This window comes from Balaenoptera physalus (assembly GCF_965194825.1).
Source record: "Balaenoptera physalus genome assembly, chromosome: 9".
NCBI lineage: Eukaryota > Metazoa > Chordata > Mammalia > Artiodactyla > Balaenopteridae > Balaenoptera > Balaenoptera physalus.
In genome coordinates this window covers 90,029,553-90,051,752 of record NC_138888.1, presented here as the reverse complement: position 1 = coordinate 90,051,752, position 22,200 = coordinate 90,029,553, and the positions used below count along the sequence as shown (strand labels likewise).

At 40.8% G+C, this 22,200-nt stretch overlaps 1 pseudogene across 1 annotated transcript; it reads left to right on the top strand.

Moving 5' to 3' along the window:
- The first annotated feature begins 3,107 nt into the window (after positions 1–3,107).
- On the top strand, positions 3,108–4,031 carry LOC309666629 (small ribosomal subunit protein eS4 pseudogene; annotated as a pseudogene). The gene has a single exon. The product of its transcript is annotated as a small ribosomal subunit protein eS4 pseudogene (transcript).
- Positions 4,032–22,200: the final 18,169 nt, after the last annotated feature.

Genomic DNA, 22,200 nt, shown 5'->3' with positions numbered 1-22,200 from the left:
AGGCCTAGCAACATATTAACTAAATTTATGAATGACATGGAGATTGGAAGCATAGGTAAGATAGTAGAGGAGAGAATTAAGATTCAAAACCTCTCCACAATATTGAACATCAACTATACCTCAATTAAAAAATTCGAAAACAGGGCTTCCCTGGTGGCGCAGTGGTTGAGAATCTGCCTGCCAATGCAGGGGACACGGGTTCGAGTCCTGGTCTGGGAAGACCCCACATGCCGCGGAGCAGCTAGGCCCGTGAGCCACAACTACTGAGCCTGCCCGTCTGGAGCCTGTACTCTGCAACAAGAGAGGCCACGATAGTGAGAGGCCCGTGCACCGCGATGAAGAGGGGCCCCCGCTCGCTGCAAGTAGAGAAAGCCCTCGCACAGAAACAAAGAGCCAACACAGCTAAAAATAAATAAATAAATTAATTAATTAATTTAAAAAAAAATCCGAAAACAAACAAGCAAAAACCTCTCCAGAGGCAGGAAGAATTAGTTGAAACTAACAAGATAGCAAAGGTAAACCGCTGAGCTCTAGTACAGAAACAACTGTGTAGCATAGGAAGGGCACAAGGTGTCCAGAGGGGAGTTCCTGTGGAAAAGACCAAGTCCTTCTAGTTGATGACAACTTAGTACTGGGCTATAGTCACTACAAAAAAAGATAATGCAAGTTTATGTCCCAGGAGTGAAGTACAGAATCCAGGTGAAGGGAAAAGATGCTGTCTCTGTATTCCATGTCGTTTGGGCTACATCTGGAGTATTGTTTTCATTCTAGGGGCACATTTAAAGACAACGTTGATAAAATTGGAGTCTTCCCGGTTGAAATTTTTTGTTGAAATCATGTTATATAAGGAATAGTTGGAGGGACTGGTGATATTTAGCTTGGAGAAGAAAAATCTAATGGAAAACAAGTTAGCTGCCTTCAACAATTTGAAAGGTTTTCTTCTGGACTGTTCCGGAAAGCATAATTAGGACAAGGAGTAGAAGAATTGTCATTCAGATTTCAGCTTAAGTGACACTTCCTCAGCAACACCTTGCCTCATGTAGCCACCCAGTACCACGTATGTAACCCTATTTTAATTTTCAGTATAACAGGTATCATTATCTATTATTTAATTTTTCCCTTGTAAACTTAGTTCATTTAATTTTTGTCTGTTTGTCCGTTTTTTCCCACTAGAATATAATTTCCCTGAGAATAAGGTCCCTTCAGTTTTGTTCACAGTTAGATACTGTAGCTTGAACAGTGTTCCTATAAATATTTATTGAATGAATTAATTTACAGAGAAGCAGATTTGGGCTTAACAGAAGAAAAAAAATTTTTTTTCTGTGGGGATCAATCACTGAGCATACTTTACATTAACCAGTTTTGTCTTTATAGTTTGTCATTAGCTATTTTTTGAGCACTTATATGCCAGAAATAGGCAAAGACATGGCTCAGAGAAGCTAAGTAACTTTGCCCCACCTCATGTTGCTAGAACTGGGATTGTAATCCAGCCTGTCTGTTTGCAAAACCAGTGGGCTTTATACTATACCATAAACAGAACAAGGTTTTTATGATGAGTTTCCCATCACTGGTGGACTTTAAGTCAAGGTTAGATGACCATCCATCAGGGTGCTAAGTTATACTAAATAATGGATTCTTTCATTGGGTGGGATATTGGATTCGATCCAACTGTAAGAGTCTGATGCCATGATGTAACTCATGATGGGAAATTATTCTACAACAGGATTTCTTTCTTTTGGAAATAACAAAAGAGAAAGTTAACCTTTTCTGAAAGTGTTGCTTGGAACCCAAGAATGTGAATTTACACAATTACTGAGACATTATCCTTTATTCCTAGCTGGATGGTGTGGAACGTGAAATATATTTGTGTTTCAAATGTGATAGTTCCTTAGGAAAAAAAAAACCAAGTCTTTGAAACTATAAAATGGAAAGTTTTCAGTAAAGTAAGGAAACTGTGTAGTAATCTCATAAATTGTTCAGGGTGAATGTCTAATCAGAGCTTATATAATGAACTCTGAAAAGGAATCAAACAATGGAAAAAAGGAAACAGACATTGGCAATGTCCCAGGAGTCATTCTTGGAAAGAATAAGTCTACCTGTTACAGTATTAGCATTAATAGGATTAGCTGATACTATTACCTTATACCTTGAATATATTAAGAATCATGTTTTGTTTTGTTTTTAATCAAGTACTGAAGTTTTTTAAGGTGTCAATGTCTGATGAATATTTCATTAATCAGAAATGTTTGCCTCAGATGTTTGAAAGGAGTTACTTTTGGATTTGTGGACAAAAGATATTCTGAAAAGAGATTAGTTATGATACAGAGATAAAACAATAAATCATGGCCTCTAGAAAGATCATAAGTGACTAACTTTGTGAGAGATCTTTTTCAGAAATCTTAAGCACTTCCCAACCTCCCAATTTTTTGCTAATTCTTTTTGGTTTAGCTTTTTAATGCTCGTAGATAAGGATATTCCTAGTTAATTTTCTTAAAAGGTTATGGTGATTTCAGCAGCTATTCATGTGAAATTAATATGCTTCTTAACTGATATAAAAAATTGAGTGAAAGCAAGTTATAATGTATTTGCAGAATATAGAATATTGGCCTGTTTAGTCTATCATTCCAACATAAAGGTGACTTGTGGTATCCAAAGGAATCATGCAATGGTTGAAAGTGAAAAAGTCAAGTGAATTCAGTAGAGGAGAGAGGTCAGGTAGATGAGAACTAAAAATGGGTTTACAAAACTAGATTTTAAAAGTCCTTTTCATATGCGCACCTGGCATATAGAAGTTGCCTGGCAAATGTTAGTTTCCTTCCTTGCTTTGTATTATATGTTCAACTTCTGGCAAAGGAAACATAGTTGAATAGTTGTGTCTTACATTACACTATAGACATGACCCTGAAAAGTGTAAGTTGAAATTGTATACACTAAATATCTTAACTGGATTATTGGGATCTGCTTTAATATTATTTGTTAACAAGTTATAACCTTATCATTTCTACATTGTGTGAATCTGAGTTGTTTTAAGAACATTTTGCTTGCAGTACACATTTTTAGCTGTTGAGAAATGGGTCATATCTTCTTGGCATAAGATTCAGAATGGCTTTTTTCTCTGCGCTCCGGAAATAGGTGGGCCTCTTTCCGTGCCTAGCGCAGCCATGGCTCGTGGTCCCAAGAAGCACCTGAAGCGTGTAGCAGCTCCAAAGCATTGGATGCTGGATAAACTGACTGGTGTGTTTGCTCCTCGTCCATCTACCGGTCCCCACAAGCTGAGGGAATGCCTCCCTCTAATTATTTTCCTAAGGAACAGACTTAAATATGCCCTAACAGGAGATGAAGTAAAGAAGATCTGCATGCAACGTTTCATTAAGATTGATAGCAAGGTCCGCACTGATATAACTTACCCTGCTGGTTTTATGGATGTCATCAGCATTGACAAGACTGGAGAGAATTTTCGTCTGATCTATGACACCAAGGGTCGCTTTGCTGTTCATCGTATTACACCTGAGGAGGCCAAGTATAAGTTATGCAAAGTGAGAAAGATCTTTGTGGGGACAAAAGGAATCCCTCATCTGGTGACCCATGATGCTCGCACCATCCGCTACCCTGATCCCCTCATCAAGGTGAATGACACCATTCAGATTGATTTGGAGACTGGCAAGATTACTGATTTCATCAAATTTGACACTGGTAACCTGTGCATGGTGACTGGAGGTGCTAACCTGGGAAGAATTGGTGTGATCACTAACCGGGAGAGACATCCTGGTTCTTTTGATGTAGTTCATGTGAAAGATGCCAACAGCAATAGCTTTGCCACCCGGCTCTCCAACATTTTCGTTATTGGCAAAGGCAACAAACCATGGATCTCTCTTCCTCGTGGAAAGGGTATCCGCCTTACCATTGCTGAGGAGAGAGACAAGAGACTGGCAGCCAAACAGAGCAGTGGATAAAATGATCTCTAAGTGACGTGACTGGGAGAGTCTTTTTACTTACGGATAATACTACATAATTAAAAGCCTCTTTAGTGTTTGTTTTAAAAAAAAAAAAAAAAAAAAGATTCAGAATGAAAAGGCAGTATATGACACCTCCATATTCAAACCAATTATGAAATAAACTGCTACAATTCATTTATTCTTAAGTGGCAATGTGATGGGATCTGAGAAAGGGGTTCCACTATTCTACTTTTTGTTGAATACAACACTCCAGTCTTGAATTAAAAAGAGTAAGGGTAGGTCATTCAAAATAATTACTTTTCATATAAACACCCTGGTCAAGTTATAAAAATTTTACCACCTCTTGAGGCCACTTATCACTGTACAGTTCCCAAGAGAAAATTAAGATGGAACTATTGAAAACAAGTGAAAATACACGACAGTAATTAACAGTGGAGAAAAAGCCAGCTCAGACATAGGCGAGAACATAGTATGTGGGAGAAAACAGCTGTGTGACCATAGCTTAATAATGTGGAGTTCCTGATGGCGGGGCCTAGAGCATCTTCACTTCAGACTAAGGCTAATTGCAGTATGCCAAGATTTGCCAAAAGCATTCTCTTTCCCCCATTATACATGCTACTCCTTTCCTCCTCTGTGTATCCCTCATTCTTAATTATATAACTCACTCTCCATAGAAGAGATAAGTTCTTTTAAAAACATATAATATGTAAAATCATGTTTTTACACCAGAGGAATCTTCAGAGTATAGATGTTCTGATATAGTATTTTTCTAGTTTTTGTTTGCTTTAATTCTTCTGAGGAAGAGAGTGCATCAATAACATTGTGCAATAATAGATAATATTAAATGTCTTGAGAGTAACTCAAATGCTTGCAATTTCTTTTTCTTTTTTTCAAGTTAAGGAATTTAGCACTTTTTTTTAAACATCTTTATTGGAGTGTAATTGCGTTACAATGGTGTGTTAGTTTCTGCTTTATAACAAAGTGAATCAGCTATACATATACATATATCCCCATATCTCCTCCCTCTTGCGTCTCCCTCCCACCCTCCTTATTCCACCCCTCTAGGTGGTCACAAAGCACCGAGCTGATCTCCCAGTGCTATGCGGCTGCTTCCCACCAGCTATCTATTTTACATTTGTTAGTGTATCTATGTCCACGCCACTCTCTCACTTCGTCCCAGCTTACCCTTCCCCCTCCCCGTGTCCTCAAGTCCATTCTCTACGTCTGCGTCTTTATTCCTGTCTTGCCCCTAGGTTCTTCAGAACCATTTTTTTTTTTTTTTAGATTCCATATATATGTGCATACGGTATTTCAGAAAGAGAAGAACAAATGCTTGCAATTTCTCATTTTAAGCTTCAGCATTTTTATTTGAGGCAATAAAAAGAGGAGATTGGTTCCAAGATTAAGTAACAACTTGTAGATCACAAAACAGCAAGAGCATCTGTGCCTTGTAACGGTGATGAACAATAACACACCTGCTCCTGTAACACCCACACCATCAAGGCCCTACCGCTATGTTCTAAATGGTGAAGACCCTGCCGCGATTCATTACATGCCCCCTGAAGGAGACTGAAAAGGAAACTAAGATTGTTGGGTACCTAGTTTACACTAAGCATTTTGCTAGGCACTTTTACATACAGTACCTGGCTTCATTGTTACCAGCATCCTGCAAAGTGAGTATAAGTATCCCTATACTCCACTGATAATTCTTCCTTGAAGAATGATACAGTCATAGATGTTCCCTTTGATAGCATTTTTTTCTGCTGATAAGATGAGGGTGAGATAGATTTGGAGGCTACATTGCCCAATATGGCAGCCACTAGCCATGTGTGATTATTTAAATTTAAATCAGTTAAAATTAAAAATTCAATTCCACGGTCACACTAACCACATTTCAAGTGCTCAGTAGCCACATGTGGCTAGTGGCTACTGAGTTGGACAGTGCAGACTACAGAACATTTCCATCATTGCGGATTGTTCTATTGGACAGTGCTAATTGGAGGCTTGCAACAATTAGAACAGATGGCAATTTTACTGGAGAAAACAAAAGTGGAGTTGATATACAATTGAGTAATTAGATTTAATAGTGAAATAATTTTTGCTCAATGATCATTTATCATGTGACCAGGGACTAAGGTGGCCTTGACATCTCCTTCAGCCAGACTAAACTTTAGATAGACTTCTTCCTCATTCTCAGGTCCACGTCCTCCCTTTTCTTAGATCACTGTCTTTAGAAAACTTGTAAATTATTTCTCTGTCCCTTTGAGATGCCCTTTAAAAACTCTCTTGCCAGTTTCACAATCCAGGAATATCTTTCTCCATGACCTGGGAGCTATCTCTTTAAAATGTAATCATCAAAGGAGACAGCACCTCTCTCTCCCAGTTTCCTGGGAGGGTAGGAGCCTAAATCCAGTGGGTACCTTCTTCCAAGTTGCAAAACTACCTCCTGTCATAAAGGTACGAGGAGTTTATTTTTCCTTTGGATAAAGCCACTTAGCAAACATAGATGGCCTATGACTTTCCCTAACATTCTCCAGCTCCCCCAACCCTTGAAAAACCTACCCTTCTCCAGTGAAGCTGGGTTCAGAGTTAGTTCTGACAGTCAGAGTTAGTTCTTCCCTAACGCAACAGCCTTGAATAAAGTCTTTCTTGCCTGTTTAACTTTGGTGCAATTTTGCTCTGAAGGAAGTTTTCAGAAAATGAAAATAGTCATTCAAACTACTGTCTTAGTTTATACTGAAAATAGTTTTGATATTCTTTTCCTAAGGTCAACCCCCTGTTGAATGGTCTACCTAGGCAATCAGACAGTTATGTGCACAAGGTGAAATGGTTCAATTGCAAAGGTAAATACAGTTCCAGGATTGAAGGGTACAGAATCACAGTTACATGTAGCTATGCCTCATACTGCTTCAATGCTACACAGACCTGTTACCCAGCTTAACGGCTGTAGCATGAAAACACGATGGGAAAGGAAGCCAAGCTTTTTGATCTAGGAATAGTTTCTTCTGGAACATACTCTTTCTCTAGCTGAACATCAAGGTAAGCCCCACCTAGGCTTGGAATGGTGGAGCTGGCGTCTCAGGTGGGTCCCTCCAGTGATCTGTTTCCATTAGGATTTTCAGGCCCAGCCAAGGCCACTTCTAGCCCAAATCTACACTCCCAGCCCTTCCTCCAGTTTATATTCTCTGCAAATTTCAAGGAATTAATCATCATGTCTGTTGGCTTCTTCTCAGCATTTTGCCAAAGCTGAATCACTATTAATACAAAAACACTTCCTTTTCAGAGAGTAAATCCAATAGTTTGGAGAGAGACAGCTCTTTGAAGGAATATTCTTTCCTTTCTTCATGACATCACAGGGCATTTCCTTCCATTACCACCTGGGCACCAAAGGCGGGTCAGGAAATGTTGACACCACCCAGCTCTTGTTCCTGGTTCACCACCTTTTTTTTTTTTAAATTAATTAATTAATTTGTTTTTATTTTTGGCTGTATTGGGTCTTCATTGCGGTGCGCGGGCTTCTCATTGCAGTGGCTTCTCTTGTTGTGGAGCACGGGCTCTAGGCGCGGGCTTCAGCAGTTGTGGCATGCGGGCTCAGTAGTTGTGGCTCACGGGCTTAGCTGCTCCGTGGCGTGTGGGATCTTCCTGGACCAGGACTCAAACCCGTGTCCCCTGCATTGGCAGGTGGATTCTTAACCACTGCGCCACCAGGGAAGCCCACCACCCTTTTAAAAAAAAAAGAAAGCTAGATTTGAACAGAGATGGCTTTTGGGGGTGGAGGTGGGAGTAGGGGTCGGCATGGAGCAATCACAAACTTTCATTAGAACTAAAGATACCTGCTAATGTAGAGATACACATTTCCGGTGCTTTATAATTTTCAGAAAGCTTTCATGTTAATTCTTTCAAACCTCCCAACAATCCTGTGGGAATGGGTTTTAATGTTTGCCCACTTTACAAAAATGAAACAAAACAAACTAGGAAGCTTAGAGACACTGAGCGGTAAGCAGAGCTTGTAGAAGAGATGTCTGCCTCTACCATCCCCACTCCTCACTGCCATCCTCTGTAACCCGTGGCAGTTTATGCTTGGGCTCCTACCACTGACTGAAACTACCCCCTCCAAGGAGTAGTACAGTAGTCCCACGACCTCTTTGTGGAAACCTTTCAGTCCTTACCTTCCAAGAGTGTCATCAGCACTTGACTTTGTGGGCTACACTCTCCTTGGTTTCTGGGACACCACACTCCTTTGTATTTTCTCTTGCTTAACTAGTTGCCCATTTAAGGACTTAACTTCCTCTACCTCAGAGCTTTCCAACAGGCAGAAAGCAAAGAGATATTGATTGCTTTGCCCACACAGTGCCTGGAAGTACAGAACCCCTTAGCTGATGGCCGTCATTACAAGCATTTTTATTCTGTGATCCTATGAAGGCCACTAAGAAGAATGGATCTGAAAGTGTGCCTCTCTCCTTCCCGGCGACACGGAACTCACTTCCAAGGCCAAGTTGCACATCAACTTTAGCAGCCCAAAGAGGGGAGTACACAGCTCAAGTTATAGCTGGCAGTGGTGGGGAAGCCAGGTAGGGAGGGGTTCCTTCTTACGGGAGCAGCAATCAGAGGACCAAATTCAGTCTTCAGGTATATTAGTGCCAACTCCACTTTTAGTAAGTCTCCAAGGTAGCTGCAGGATGGCCACCCTAACAAGGCAGGCTTGTTCATCAAGAGAAAAGTTGATTGGCAATCCCACTCTTGGGCATATATCCAGAGAAAACCATAATTTGAAAAGATACATTCACCCCAATGTTCATTGCAGCACTATTTACAGGAGCCAAGACATCTAAGCAACCTAACTGTCCATCGACAGATTAATGGATAAAGAAGATGCAGTATATTTATACAAAGGAATATTAGCCATGAAAAAGAATGAAATAATGCCATTTGCAGCAACATGGACGGACATAGAGATTATCATACTAAGTGAAGTAAGCCAGATAGAGAAAGACAAATATCCTTACGATGTCACTTATAAGTGGAATCTAAAAGAAATGATACAAATGAACTTATATACAAAACAGAAAGAGACTCACAGACATAGAAAACAAACTTATGGTTACCAAAGGGGAAAGGTAGGGGGAGGGATAAATTGAGAGTTTGGGATTAACATATACACACTACTGTATATAAAAGAAATAATCAGGCTTCCCTGGTGGCGCAGTGGTTGAGAATCTGCCTGCCAATGCAGGGGACACGGGTTCGAGCCCTGGTCTGGGAGGATCCCACATGCCGCGGAGCAGCTGGGCCCGTGAGCCACGATTACTGAGCCTGCGCGTCTGGAGCCTGTGCTCCGCAACAAGAGAGGCCACGATAGTGACAAGCCTGCGCACCGCGATGAAGAGTGGCCCCCACTCGCCGCAACTAGAGAAAGCTCTCTCACAGAAACGAAGACCCAACGCAGCCAAAAATAAATAAATAAATTTATAAAAGAAATAATCAACAAGGACCTAATGTATAGCACAGGGAACTATACTCAATATTGTATAATAACCTATAAGAGAAAAGAATCTGAAAAAAATAGATATATATGTGTGCATAACTTAATCCCTTTGCTGTACACCTGAAACTAACACAACATTGTAAATCAACCATACTTCAATTAAAAAAGAGAAAATTTGATTGGATTCAAAATTCATTTTCATGAAATTTCCTATTACATTTGTCAATGAAATTAAAAAAATAAAAGGAAGGACTGGGACTTCCCCGGTGGTGCAGTGGTTAAGAATCCACCTGCCAACCCAGGGGACATGGGTTCAATCCCTGGTCCGGGAAGATCCCACATACCACGGAGCAACTAAGCCCGTGCGCCACAACTACTGAGCCTGCGCTCTAGAGCCCGTGAACCGCAACTACTGCAGCCTGCACGCCTAGAGCCTGTGCTCAGCAGCAAGAGAAGCCACTGCAACGAGAGCACGCACCGCAACAAAGAGTAGCCCCCGCCTGCTGCAACGAGAGAAAGCTCGTGCGCAGCAATGAAGACCCAATGCAGCCAAAAGAAAATAAATAAATAAAAATAAAGTAATAATATTTTTTAAAAAAAGGAAGGGCCGATGGATTCTTTATGTACAATATAATTTTAACCATCATAAATTTTTGAGTGGTTATAAAAATTTTTATTACCTATTTGCATGAACATTTCTCACCATTGGTAATAATCAAGAATATGAGAATCAAATTCCCTGAGCAGAGGAAAGAAACCATGTCTGTTTTAAGACTAAATGGCATGTATTATCCAGAGCCCTGTACCAGCGGAGAGGCCTGAAATCCAGCAACACTTCCATCTACCTCTTCACTGATTTTGATTCTCAAGCCAAAGTGCCACACGTCACAGAGCCACCATGTCCAGCTCCCACAGAGCTGTGCTGCATGGGAGGACCATGGATTCCAAGGCGGCAGGCCCCTGGCCTGGAGCGGCAACAAAAGCACCTCCAGCCAGGGCTACTCCAGCTCTGCACGTCCCTGGGATGCCAAGCTGGTAGAGCGAAACTTTGCAACAGATATGAACCTAAACTTCCCAAACCTGTCAGTGATTGGGCTCCGTATCCTCCTGCCCACAGCGGCCGGGCTTAACCTGCTCCTGACGCCATGGCTGTGGTCCAGCTGAGGTCGCCAAGATTGCAGACTCTGTGGGCCCCCATGCCCTCCCCCATTCCTCATCACCCCCTCCTCTTTCCCTTCAAGCAAATTCTCTGCCTCCATCAAGGAAAAGGCTCCCTCCGCCTCTCTGGCCCCACTGGCAAGGCCACCAATTGGATCCTACCGGGTATTTGTGATGAAGATGCTGAAGATCTGCCCCAAACTGCTGCCACCTGATCTGTTCCCTCATTGCTGCTTGTCACTGCCTCACATTCCCAGCAAAGGCGGGGGCTACTGCAGCGTCTCCTGGCCATGGAGAAACTCCCTACCCCTCCCTGGAGACTGCTTCTGATGGATGATGGACCCCCAGTGGGAACTCTTGGGCTCTAGCTCCTGGAGAATGTTGTGAGTTTATATTTTAAAAATAGTGTTCATAAAGAAATACATTTCATTCTTTTCCCCAAGATGTGGGGAAAATTATCTCATTATCTAGGCACTGCTGTGCTGTGTATCCAAGCCATGTTGTATATTCTACTGCCCATGGCTTCATTCAAAGGGATTTGGAAGAGAAAAAAAAAAATTGAAGAGATCATATATAATTAGAAGGAAAATATATCCATTTCAAACAAAATCTGATATTAAATATTTTACAAATTCAATATTTAGCATTCCTACTACTTTTAATTTTATTTTCTTATTATAGTTATGGTATATAAAGAAGTTATTATTATGGATTGAACTCTTTTTCCCTCCACAAAAAGATACGTTGATGTCCTAACCACCATTTCCTCAGAATATGACATTATTTGGAAACAGAGCCATTGCAGATATAATTAGTTAAGATGAGGTCATACTGCAGTAGGGTGGAGCCCTAATCTGACGGGTGTTCTTACAAAAAGATGATCATATGAAGACAGAGAGATACACAGGAAGAACAGATAATGATGAAGGCAGATAGCCGAGTTATGCAGTTTCAAGCCACAAAAAAAAAAAAAAAAAAAAAAAAGCCAAGAACTGCTGGCAAACTACCGGAAGCAAGAAAGAGGTAAGGAAAGATTTCCCTTACACGTTTCAAAAGGAACATGGCCCTGCTGACACCTTGATTTTGGACTTAAAGCCTCCAGAACCGTAAGACAATAAATTTCTGTTCTTTTAAGCCACCCAGTTTGTGGTACTTCGTTACAGCAGCCCTCGGAAACCAATACAGAAAGTAATGAACAATTTCACCAAGTCCATATAGACACCCCTAAATCTCTTACAGCTTACCTGCAGTGTGCCATACAGATGCTATTTTCTATGGGTGCGCCTATATGTTTAAAGCTGGGAAACACAGTCCTCCACCCTTTCTGAAAATATTGGTAGTTCCTGGGAGGTTTTGTCATTGGCCCTCTTCTCAGTCAACCCATGCTTGCTGAGTAATCTTTATCTACTCAGTTTACAAGTGAAAGTTCATTGCTTCAACTCTGTGTCTCCAAGCCCAAATTTCTCTCCCGAGCCCCAGACCCTATATCCAACTGTCTGCTGACTTAGAGTCCCCACAGTCATTCAAGACTGCAAGACCCAAGTGACATAATAAAAGGAATGCAGAGTGGCTTGAATTTAGATTTTCAAGAGAGGCTTGGGGACATAGGTGTCTGGGCATTGCTTCAGGGCATAGCTCAATCATTTTCCTTTTTTTAGATAGAAATTCATCTCTAGTTTCTCACTTGAGTCCATCTCCCAGCCTAGTGAAAACAGTGTTCATAACCATTCTTGACGAGCCTAAAATGCTGGCGAGATGAAGTACACAATCTGTGAGAATCCTTCCACACTAAAATAGAGCCAAATATACCACACAGAATAACGAGCTAGTTCATGACGTTAAAGAGAAATTATTCACCAGACTCTGGTTAAAAGTAGCAAGAAAGATTTTACGTGAGCTACTGCAGTAGGGGAGAGAGACTTCACTATAGAACTGAACTAAACTCAGCAAAACAAAAGGCATGAGGCTTTTTAAATGCTGGAGGTGCTAAAGGAGAATTACTGAAGGACATTGGGGGGCTTGGTCAATGTGATTAGGCCATCTGTGTCTGCGAACTGGCATCTATGGAAGGTAGGCTCCTATTCTCCCACGGGGTCTGGGAGACGAGTACCCTGGGCTTGATGATTGCATTTTATTTTATTTTATTTTTATTTTTGGCTGTGTTGGGTCTTCGTTTCTGTGCGAGGGCTTTCTCTAGTTGCGGCAAGCGGGGGCCACTCTTCATCGCTGTGCGCGGGTCTCTCACTATCGCGGCCTCTCTTGTTGCGGAGCACAGGCTCCAGACACGCAGGCTCAGTAGTTGTGGCTCACGGGCCTAGTTGCTCCACGGCATGTGGGATCTTCCCAGACCAGGGCTCGAACCCGTGTCCCCTGCATTGGCAGGCGGATTCTCAACCACTGTACCACCAGGGAAGCCCGATGATTGCATTTTAAAGGGATGTCTCCCAGATCCTTGACAAAGACATTCCTGGGTTGTAGAAGATACAGTCTCAAAGAGACAGAGAAAGGATTTACAATGGCATGTTTTCTAAAGTCAGTGCTCTAAGAAAAGTGCGGTCAGGGGCCTATTGTCAGGTTTTTGCTAGAACAAACAATAAATTCTTTAGGCAGTATTGAGTTTTCCCAGGCATGGCATCTTAACGGGACTGGGGTTGTCATCCTAGGAACACAGCCCTGAGCTAATAGAAATTATGTTAGTGTTTGTTCAAGTCTCTTAGTGTGAGGGATGGATAAAACCATGTGTGCTAAAAGTTACATTTCTTAGAGGCAAAGGTTGAGGCCTAGTCAAGAAGAGGCCTTGAAGAATAAAATGAAAGTTGTTAACTTTTCACTATTTCTAAAATACCTAATTGTCCAGACCTATGCTTTTTGTGAAAAGCAAGAGTCAGTCTCAATGATATTGAGATGTCTATTATCACTAATGCCCAAGAGACAGAAATTTAATTCATAGTAGTAGACTGTGATGCTGAGAAAGGGGTTTATTAGAAAAGCAAATGACGAGTCCTCTGCTATCTCTGTCTTTGGGTTGCATCTTTTATTGTAAGTAAACAAATGGACTCGGTACCCCGCCTAGGTATTTTACCTTGAAACACACTTTGTGCTCTAAGGAAAAGCCAAATCATTCAACAAATACTCATTGTTTGCCCACCACGTTCTAGGCACTGTTCTAGGCCCAGAGGATACAGTGGTGAACGAGACAGATAGATCTCTGCCTTTAGGGGGCTCACATTCTAATGGTAGGAGACAGACAATAAGTGAGTAAGGAAATAAGATGTTAGAACATTTTATAAAAAATTACTGCAAGTTAGTCCAAGCAGGGTGATATGATAGAGTGTGACGGGCCGGGAGGGATCTGCTTTAGGGGTAGAGCTCAGGGGACCTCTTTGAACAGGCATTTGAGTTGGAGCCTGAATGATCCTGTGGTCATACAAAGATCTGGGGGAAGAGCATTCTGGACAGAGGGCACATGTGCAAATGCCTTGATGTGGAAATAGTTTTGGTGAGTTTACAGAACAGAAAGGAGTCACTGAAGCACAGTGAATTAGCAGGGAGTGGGCTGAGATGTGGAGAAGGAGAGCCAGGTCACATGGGACCTTAGAGGCAGTGGTGAGGAGTTAGGGCTTTATTCTAAGTGAAGTGGAAACTCAGGAAGGATTTTAAGCAGGGGAGTGAGAACATCATAGATTGATATATAGGGAATAGCATCACCTTGAAGAGCCTAAAATGCTGGTGAGACAAAGTAGACAATCTCTATCTATCATCTATCTATCTAACGATCGATCTATCTATCTAACGATCGATCTATCTATCATCTATCTATCTATCTTTAATCACTTTGGTTGTTTGTATAAAAAGAATGGTAGGGGACAACAGTGGAAATAGGAGAGCAGCTTTGAATGTATTAGAAAAATCTGGAGAAAATGTGATGGAAGCTTGTACTAGGGTGGTAGCAGTAGAAAGGAAAAGACTGAAGAGATGAACAGACTGAATAGAGCTGAACAGATTCAGGATATGTTTGAAAGGGGAACTGACTTGTGAATGGATTAGATGTAGGGAAAGGGAGACACTGATTTATGGCTTGAGGGATATTTCTGGGGGAAAATAGGTTTGGGGAGGTGGCCCTGCATGTATAAATCTAGAATTCAGGAAAGGGTTCAAGTTCAAGATGTCCAGTGGGGAGTCATCAACATATAAACCATATTTACACACATTACCTTTAGGAGTCAAGGAACACAGAACACAAAACGGCAACATTTTAGGCAAATGGGCAGATGAGGGGAATATAGTTGTCTATGTTATTTATTACATTTAACGGTAGTTGTTATTATGCATTACATATGTGCATTTTACATGCTGTATTTTCAAGTGGGCCCTTAGTCACACTTATAAATATCATGGGGCCAGGGAGAGAGACCTTGCCATTATGTTTTATGTTTTATGGTGTTGTAATCTTTAAAAGTATTTGTCAATTTCTCAAATCAGTTAGTGCTCCATATGCCAGTAATAGAAACAGTACACTCACTAGTACAAAGGCAGAGAGCAGAAGTATAAGTCATCTCCTGGAGCATTCCTGCCTTATTATGCAGCAACTGCAGTAAATGCAGTGACTCTTAGCTGTCACTCACTTCTGGAGATAGGAGGGTGGAGTAGAATCGCTCCTATGGCCCGTGTGAAGCTATGGCACATCGAGCCATTTCTGATTACTGTGTAATTGAAGCAAGTCTCTCACGGCACATCCCCAAAGAGTGTCAGGCTGGGCCTGTCGCAATCAGTAGGCAGTTCGGCCATGGTTTGCTTACGCCCAATCTCCATGGCTCGTATACTCTGAAAAATTCTCCTTTTTATGAGATTGAATATTACCCTACAACAGGTCAAGCAACTCTAGAATTCAGCCAACACTGTTCAGACATTGTTGCTGTTCATTTGGAAAGGCATCTTTTTCATTGGCTTCGTGCTCAGCCGAAGTATAACCATACCCAGTTTCCGTGGCAGTCTTAGTATTAGTGCAGTTTCATAAATATTACTAGGCACCCAAAGTCTAATAAGCATTTTATGGAATTGTGAGGAAAATTATGCTTCTGAGTCATGGGTGGTTGGATTAAACGATTATTTCCTTCAAGCTTTAATGTTTTATTGATTTGAAATGAATGCTACAGATTACTGTCCAATAGAAACTATCTCAGCCAAAAGCTTTCTATTCTTGCCTGAATGTCTCTGGTGATCAAGAATTTTCAATTCTCTGACACAGTCTATTCTAAGGGAGCATAGTGGTTTAAAGCTGATTTATTCCTAGTACATACAGCAGTTGGGGGCACAGAGTAGAACCAAAAATATTAACTTACAAGCTTTGGATGAGGCAGTTATAGTTTCAGATCCCAGTTCTGCTTCTTTAAAGCTGTGATACTGATGATGTTAATCTTGTAGGCCTCACTTTCATCATCTATAAAATGCAATTAAAATAGTCACCTGTTGTAAGTCAATTATACTTCAAAAACAAAGAAATAAACTCATAGAAAAAGAGATCAGATTAGTGGCTACGAGAGAAAGGGGAGTGGAGGGAAAGAGAACTAGATCATGGTGGTCAAAACATACAAACTTCCAGTTATAAGTACTAGGGGTATCATGTACAACATGATAAAGACAATCACCACTGCTGTACGTTATAAATGAAAGTTGTTAAGAGAGGAAATCCTAAGAGTTCTCATCACAAGGAAAAAAAATTTCTCTCTATTTCTTTTATGCTGTATCTAAATGAGACAATGGATGTTCACTAAACCTATTGCAATCATTTCATGATGTATGTAAGTCAAATCATTATGTTCTACACCTTAAACCTATACAATGCTGCGTGTCAATTATTCCTCAATAAAGCTTGGGGGGGGAAACCACCTGAAAAAAAGTTAGAAAGGGACTTCCCTGGTGGCACAGTGGTTAAGAATCCGCCTGCCAGTGCAGGGGACATGGGTTCGAGCCCCGGTCCGGGAAGATCCCACATGCCGTGGAGCAACTAAGACCGTGCACCACAACTACTGAGCACGTGCGCCACAACTACTGAAGCCCACGCACCTAGATCCCATGCTCCGCAATGAGAAGCCACCGCAGTGAGAAGCCTGCGCACCGCAACGAAGAGGAGTCCCCGCTCGCTGCAACTAGAGAAAGCCTGCACGCAGCAAGGAAGACCCAACGCAGCCAAAAAATAAATAAATAAATAAAATATTTTTAAAAAGTTAGAAAAGTAAAAAAAATTTTTTTTGCTATGTTTCTATAGCTTAAAACAAATATGAAGATTATTCTTTTAAATAGTAAATAAGTACAGGAGGAATGATCATTTTAAAATCAGCATTTTGCAACCTTCAATATAATAATTTATTCAGAGATTATCATCAGCATAGGCTAAAAAAAAAATTTAACCACCAAATGCCATGTGGAAATTTAACTGGATCTTGGATTTTTAAAAAAATGTTATAAAATCACTTTTGGGGTAACAGGGGAAATTTAATTGTGGGCTGTATGTTAGTGATGATGCTTTGTTTTATATTGATAAGGGTATTATTACGGTTATAAAATAATATTTATCTTATTTATGCAGGGCTATTGTAGGGATGAAATGTAAAGTGCCTAGAACAATGTTTGGTAATACTGAGCACCAACCCATGGTAGTCGGGGAAAACTTTATTGCCATTTATGGTGGGTTCTCTCCTCCCTCCTCTCACCTCAAGAGTCTCACCCATTGGAGCCACTACAAGTGCAGTCTGAAGCTTCCATTGTCTCAAATGGGTGGCTTCAAACAAAACAAGACTTCAAAATATCAAATTCTTCAAGAAGGATCTGGATGAATAAGGGACCCAATTCCTCCCTACCTTGCCTCCTCCCATCTCCTGAATATGTAAAGATCCTCTGAAGTGAGGGAAGGGAGAGGCGGCTGGAGAAAAGGGAAGAGGGTAAGACTTTAAGTCTCCCTGGCCCTGCCCATCTGGAGCCACCACTGCCCCATCCCCCGAGGACCCATCATCTACGGTTTGTGAGTGGCCAGCCTGTGACTCCCTAACCAATCTCTGTGCTCTGGCGCATGGCTTGGTGCATTTGCACGAAGAAAAAGGCTCCCTTTCTGAGGAATCTTGAACTGATCTAATTTGCCTTGAAATGAATTTTTTTTTCCTGCAGTTGGGGACTTGAGATAAAATCTGTTAAGACTTAGAGAAAAAAAATTACATTTTGTAGGCCTTAGTATGTGACTTAAAAAATTCCTACTAGCTACAGGAACTTTTATCTTTATAATAGCCAAAATGTTTCTCTAGTCTCATTTCTATCCAGCAGCCATAATTCTACCTTTGATGTCATAGAAATATAATTTATCTTTTACTCAATAACTCTTCAAGTATTTTAACATGAACACCTGTCTCTCAAATTTTCTCTAAGTTAGTATTGCTAGCTTTGTTAATCATTTAGCACATAAAATGATTCTAGACCCTTCCATCGTAGTTACTGTTATCTGTACATGCTCAAGTACATTTGTGTCTCTTAAAAACCAATGCTCGAAACTGGATTTTACATTTTATATAAAAATTTTATTCTGCTAAATGGGATTAATCTTTCCTAACACTAAGGTCATGAAGAATTTTTAAAACAATGGGAATAACTGCTTTAAACAAAAACACATAGTAACAACTCTGAGTTTAGTAGGAACTGAAGTGTTTAGTGAATTTCTCTTCCCTTCATTCTGAGCTTTGTCATCTCTTTTAGATGCTTCATAAATGCTAACATTTATTGTGTATATTATAAAAAAACTTTATCAGTCAGAAAAACCATTACTTATCTATTTATAAAAATTGATTAACTTAAAAGTTAATAATATGCAATTAAAGTAAATTACATACTATCTTATTTACATCTTTGGAGAAGATTACAGAGTATCTGTAAAATCTTACGAGCAAATGGCAGAGGACAGAGACATCAGCAAAATCCAAATAGAAAATCAGTCCGTTCAAAACATTAAAAAAAATTTTTTAAGGGTTTTGTCTTTCCCACTTCCCTGCTGCTTTACACGAGAAATGACTTTTGGTTTCTGGTGGCTGTCAAAGATGTTGTATGTTAGGTAACATAAGGTTAGCATTAGAGGCATGACTTTGTGCATTAACAGCTACCACCAGTGTAACCATCTTTCCAGATTTTTCAATTTGCTTGAATGGCTCACAAGCTGACATCTTTATGCTGTTCTCATCGCTAATTTACTGGCAAAGTGCTTTAGGCTCCTGCACCAGCAGTGCCTAAACAGAACACTGTAGTTGTGCAGCAGTAGCTAGAGGGCCCCTGAACCCCTAGGGACGCTTCTTTTCACTGCCCTTGCAGTGCATTGTCTGCTTCTAAGCACTGTGTAGCATGGCCTCAGGAGCAAAGCCTGGGGAAGAGATCAAGATTTACAGCATTCGTTCCTGCCTTTGCAACAGATTTCTTAACAGCTATGTTTGTATCAGCAAAATTCAGTAGTTTAAATCATCCCCATTTAGTAATGAAACTGAGCTTAAAAATTTCCACTTGCTCATGTTCGTTCATCCACTTATCCAACTCCCCGCCCATTTTCTGATGGCTTTCCTCCTCTCTCACCTCCATAGATATTATTATTTGTTTATTTTGTTTTATCTACTTTCAATTTCAGCAAAATATATATAACATAAACTTTACCATCTTAATCATTTTTAAGTATACAGTTCAGTAGTGTGGTGTTAAGTACATTCATACTATTGTACAACCAACCTCCAAAACTCTTTCAACTTGCAGATCTGAAACTCTACACCCATTAAACAACAATTCCCCATTCATCCCCTGCCCTCCCATCCATCACTACCCCTGGCACCCACCATTCTACTTTCTGTCTCTATGAATTTGACTGTGTTATATAAGTAGAATCATACAGTATTTGTCTTTTTGTGACTGGCTTATTTCACTTAGCATAATGTCCTCAAGGTTCATCCATGTTATAACACATGTCAGCATTTCTTTCCTCTTTATTGCTGAATAATGCTCCTTTGTACGTATATATCACATTTTGTTTATCCATTCATCCCTCAATGGACACTTGTGTTACTCCCACGTTTTGGTTATTGTAAATAATGCTGCTATGAACATGTGTGTACAAAAATCTCTTCAAGACCCTGCTTTCAATTCTTTTGGGTATATACCCAAAAGTGGAATTGCTGGATCATAAGGTAATTTTATTTTTAAGTTTTTGAAGACCGCTCTACTGCTTTCCACAGTAGCTGCATCACTTTACATTTCTACCAACAATGCACAAGGGGTCCAATTTTTCCACACCCTCGCCAACACCTGTTTTTCTGAAAACAGCTGTTATGGGCTGAATTACGTCCCCTCAAAATTCATACGTTGAAGTCCCAATATGATTATCTGAATGTAACCATATTTTGAGATAGGGCCTTTAAGAGGTAATTAAATTAAAAGGAAGCCATTAGGGTGAGCCTTAATCCAATTTGACTAGTGTCTTCATAAGAAAAGGAGATTAGGGCATCCAGAGAAAAACCAAGGATGTGCACACACAGAGAAAAGTCCAGGTGAGGACAGAGTGAAAGGCTGCCATCTGCAAGCCACAGAGAGAGGCCTCACAAGAAACCAAACCTGCCAACACCTTGGGACTTCCAGCCTCCAGAACTGTGAGAAAATAAAGTTCTACTGTTTAAGCCACCCAGCCTGTGGTCTTTTGTTATGGCAGCCATAACAAACTAATACAGTAGCCATCCTAACAGGTATAAGGTGGCATCTCATTGTGGTTTTGATTTGCACTTCCCTAATAAGTTATGGTGAGCATCTTTCCATGTGCTTTTTGGCCATTTATGTGTCTTCTTTTGAGATGTATCTATTCAAGTCCTTCGCCCATTTTTAAATTGAGTTGTTGGTTTCTTTGTTGTTGAGTTGTAGGAGTTCTTTACATATTCTAGATGCCAACCCCTTATCAGATATATGATTTACAAATATTTTCTTCTATTCCGTGTTGGGAGTCCTTTGGTACATAGAAATTTTAAATTTTGATGTAGTCCAATTTATCTATTTTTACTTTTTTTTTTTTTTGGCCTGTCTTTGGTGTTACTTCCAAGAAATAACTGCCAAATCCACTGTCAAGAAGTTTTCCCCCTTTGTTTTCTTGTAAGAGCTTTATAGTTTTTGCTCTGATGTTTAGGTCTTTGATGAATTTTGAGTTAATTTTTGTCTATGGTGTAAGTAGGGCCCAACTTCATTCTTTTGCATGTACCTATCCAGTTTTCCAAAGCTGTTTTTATGGTCGGTGTTCCCAAACTCAAAGTTGAGGATGAGAAACCAACACTTGGGAAATGGTCTAAATTGTCTGTACTTCTCTAAAATTTCCAGACTCCCCGTTTGGGCCCTTGCTGTGATAATGCAGGGTTACAGAATGCAGGTTGGAAGTGTGAATTTCAGAAAGTACAGCTCCCATATAAAAACAAGAGCCAGTGCTTTGCCTGCCAAAGACACTTCGAGGGGGATACCTCCATTTCCCAGGACTCCCAGAACTGTTTCTAGTATCCTCCATTGTCTCAAGGATTATTGCCTCTTAGGCACCACTTAAAATTTCACTCAACCCCACCTCCTGCTCTAGGTTTCCTCACAAACTTTGACCAGCTCTGAGGTCCTCTGGGAACTTGCTGGGCACTCACACCTGCAAAACCTGAAAGTTCAGGGGAGTCAACACCTGTGGGCCCACCCTTGGCCAATGGGGAGTGGGAAGTGACAGGTAAACGCTTCTTCCTTTTGTCCTCTAGTTAGAGAGCTCTCAGGTCACTTCATAGGGTCCAGGAGGAATCCAGCACCATCACCTGTACCAGGGGCTGACTTGATAATTATCCTTATTTTTCATCCCCTCACTTTCTGTTTGACTCCCTCTGTCTGCCCTTCTGCTCTAAGGAATCTCCATTCTCAAATAATCTACCATCACACAAATATCTGTCTCAGACTCTGGTTTCAGGGGAACCCAGGCTAAGACAGATATTAAGGACTTTCAGAGAAGCTTGCTCCCCATGAAATGCCTACCCACCCACATGGATGGCCTTCTGGCTTGTTTCTTTGGCTGAAAAGGGATGGAGGGAACCGGAAAAGATAAGGGAGAATATAGAGCTGATTTTCTGTGACTGGTAATTGAATTCCTTTATAGCTCTTTGTTTTATCACCAGTGGAGATGAAACCATCTCCAAATCTTCCCATCAGCTACTTCCAAGTTCCAGGAAAGGAAAAAACAAAATCAATGACAATGCCTGTGGGAACTTACTTCTCATTATACCATTTGTTCTACGTTGCAAGAGTTCTCAACGTTGCACTTCAACCAGGAAGCTGGTCCATGAGGAGCCTTCTTGCTAAAGCAGAGTAGGTGGCAGTTTCCTGGTGAGTTAAACAGATATACCGACTGACACATAGTTTCACTTAATGGCAGGAATAGAAGGGAAACGAGAACATGGACCACTGGGGAGGATCTCTAAGCAGGAGTCAGGAAACCCAGGCTCTGGGCAGCTCCATCACTGAGACAAATGACAGCTCCTAGGCTCTCCCAGAACCCACCCACCTCTGCCAGCTCACCTAGCA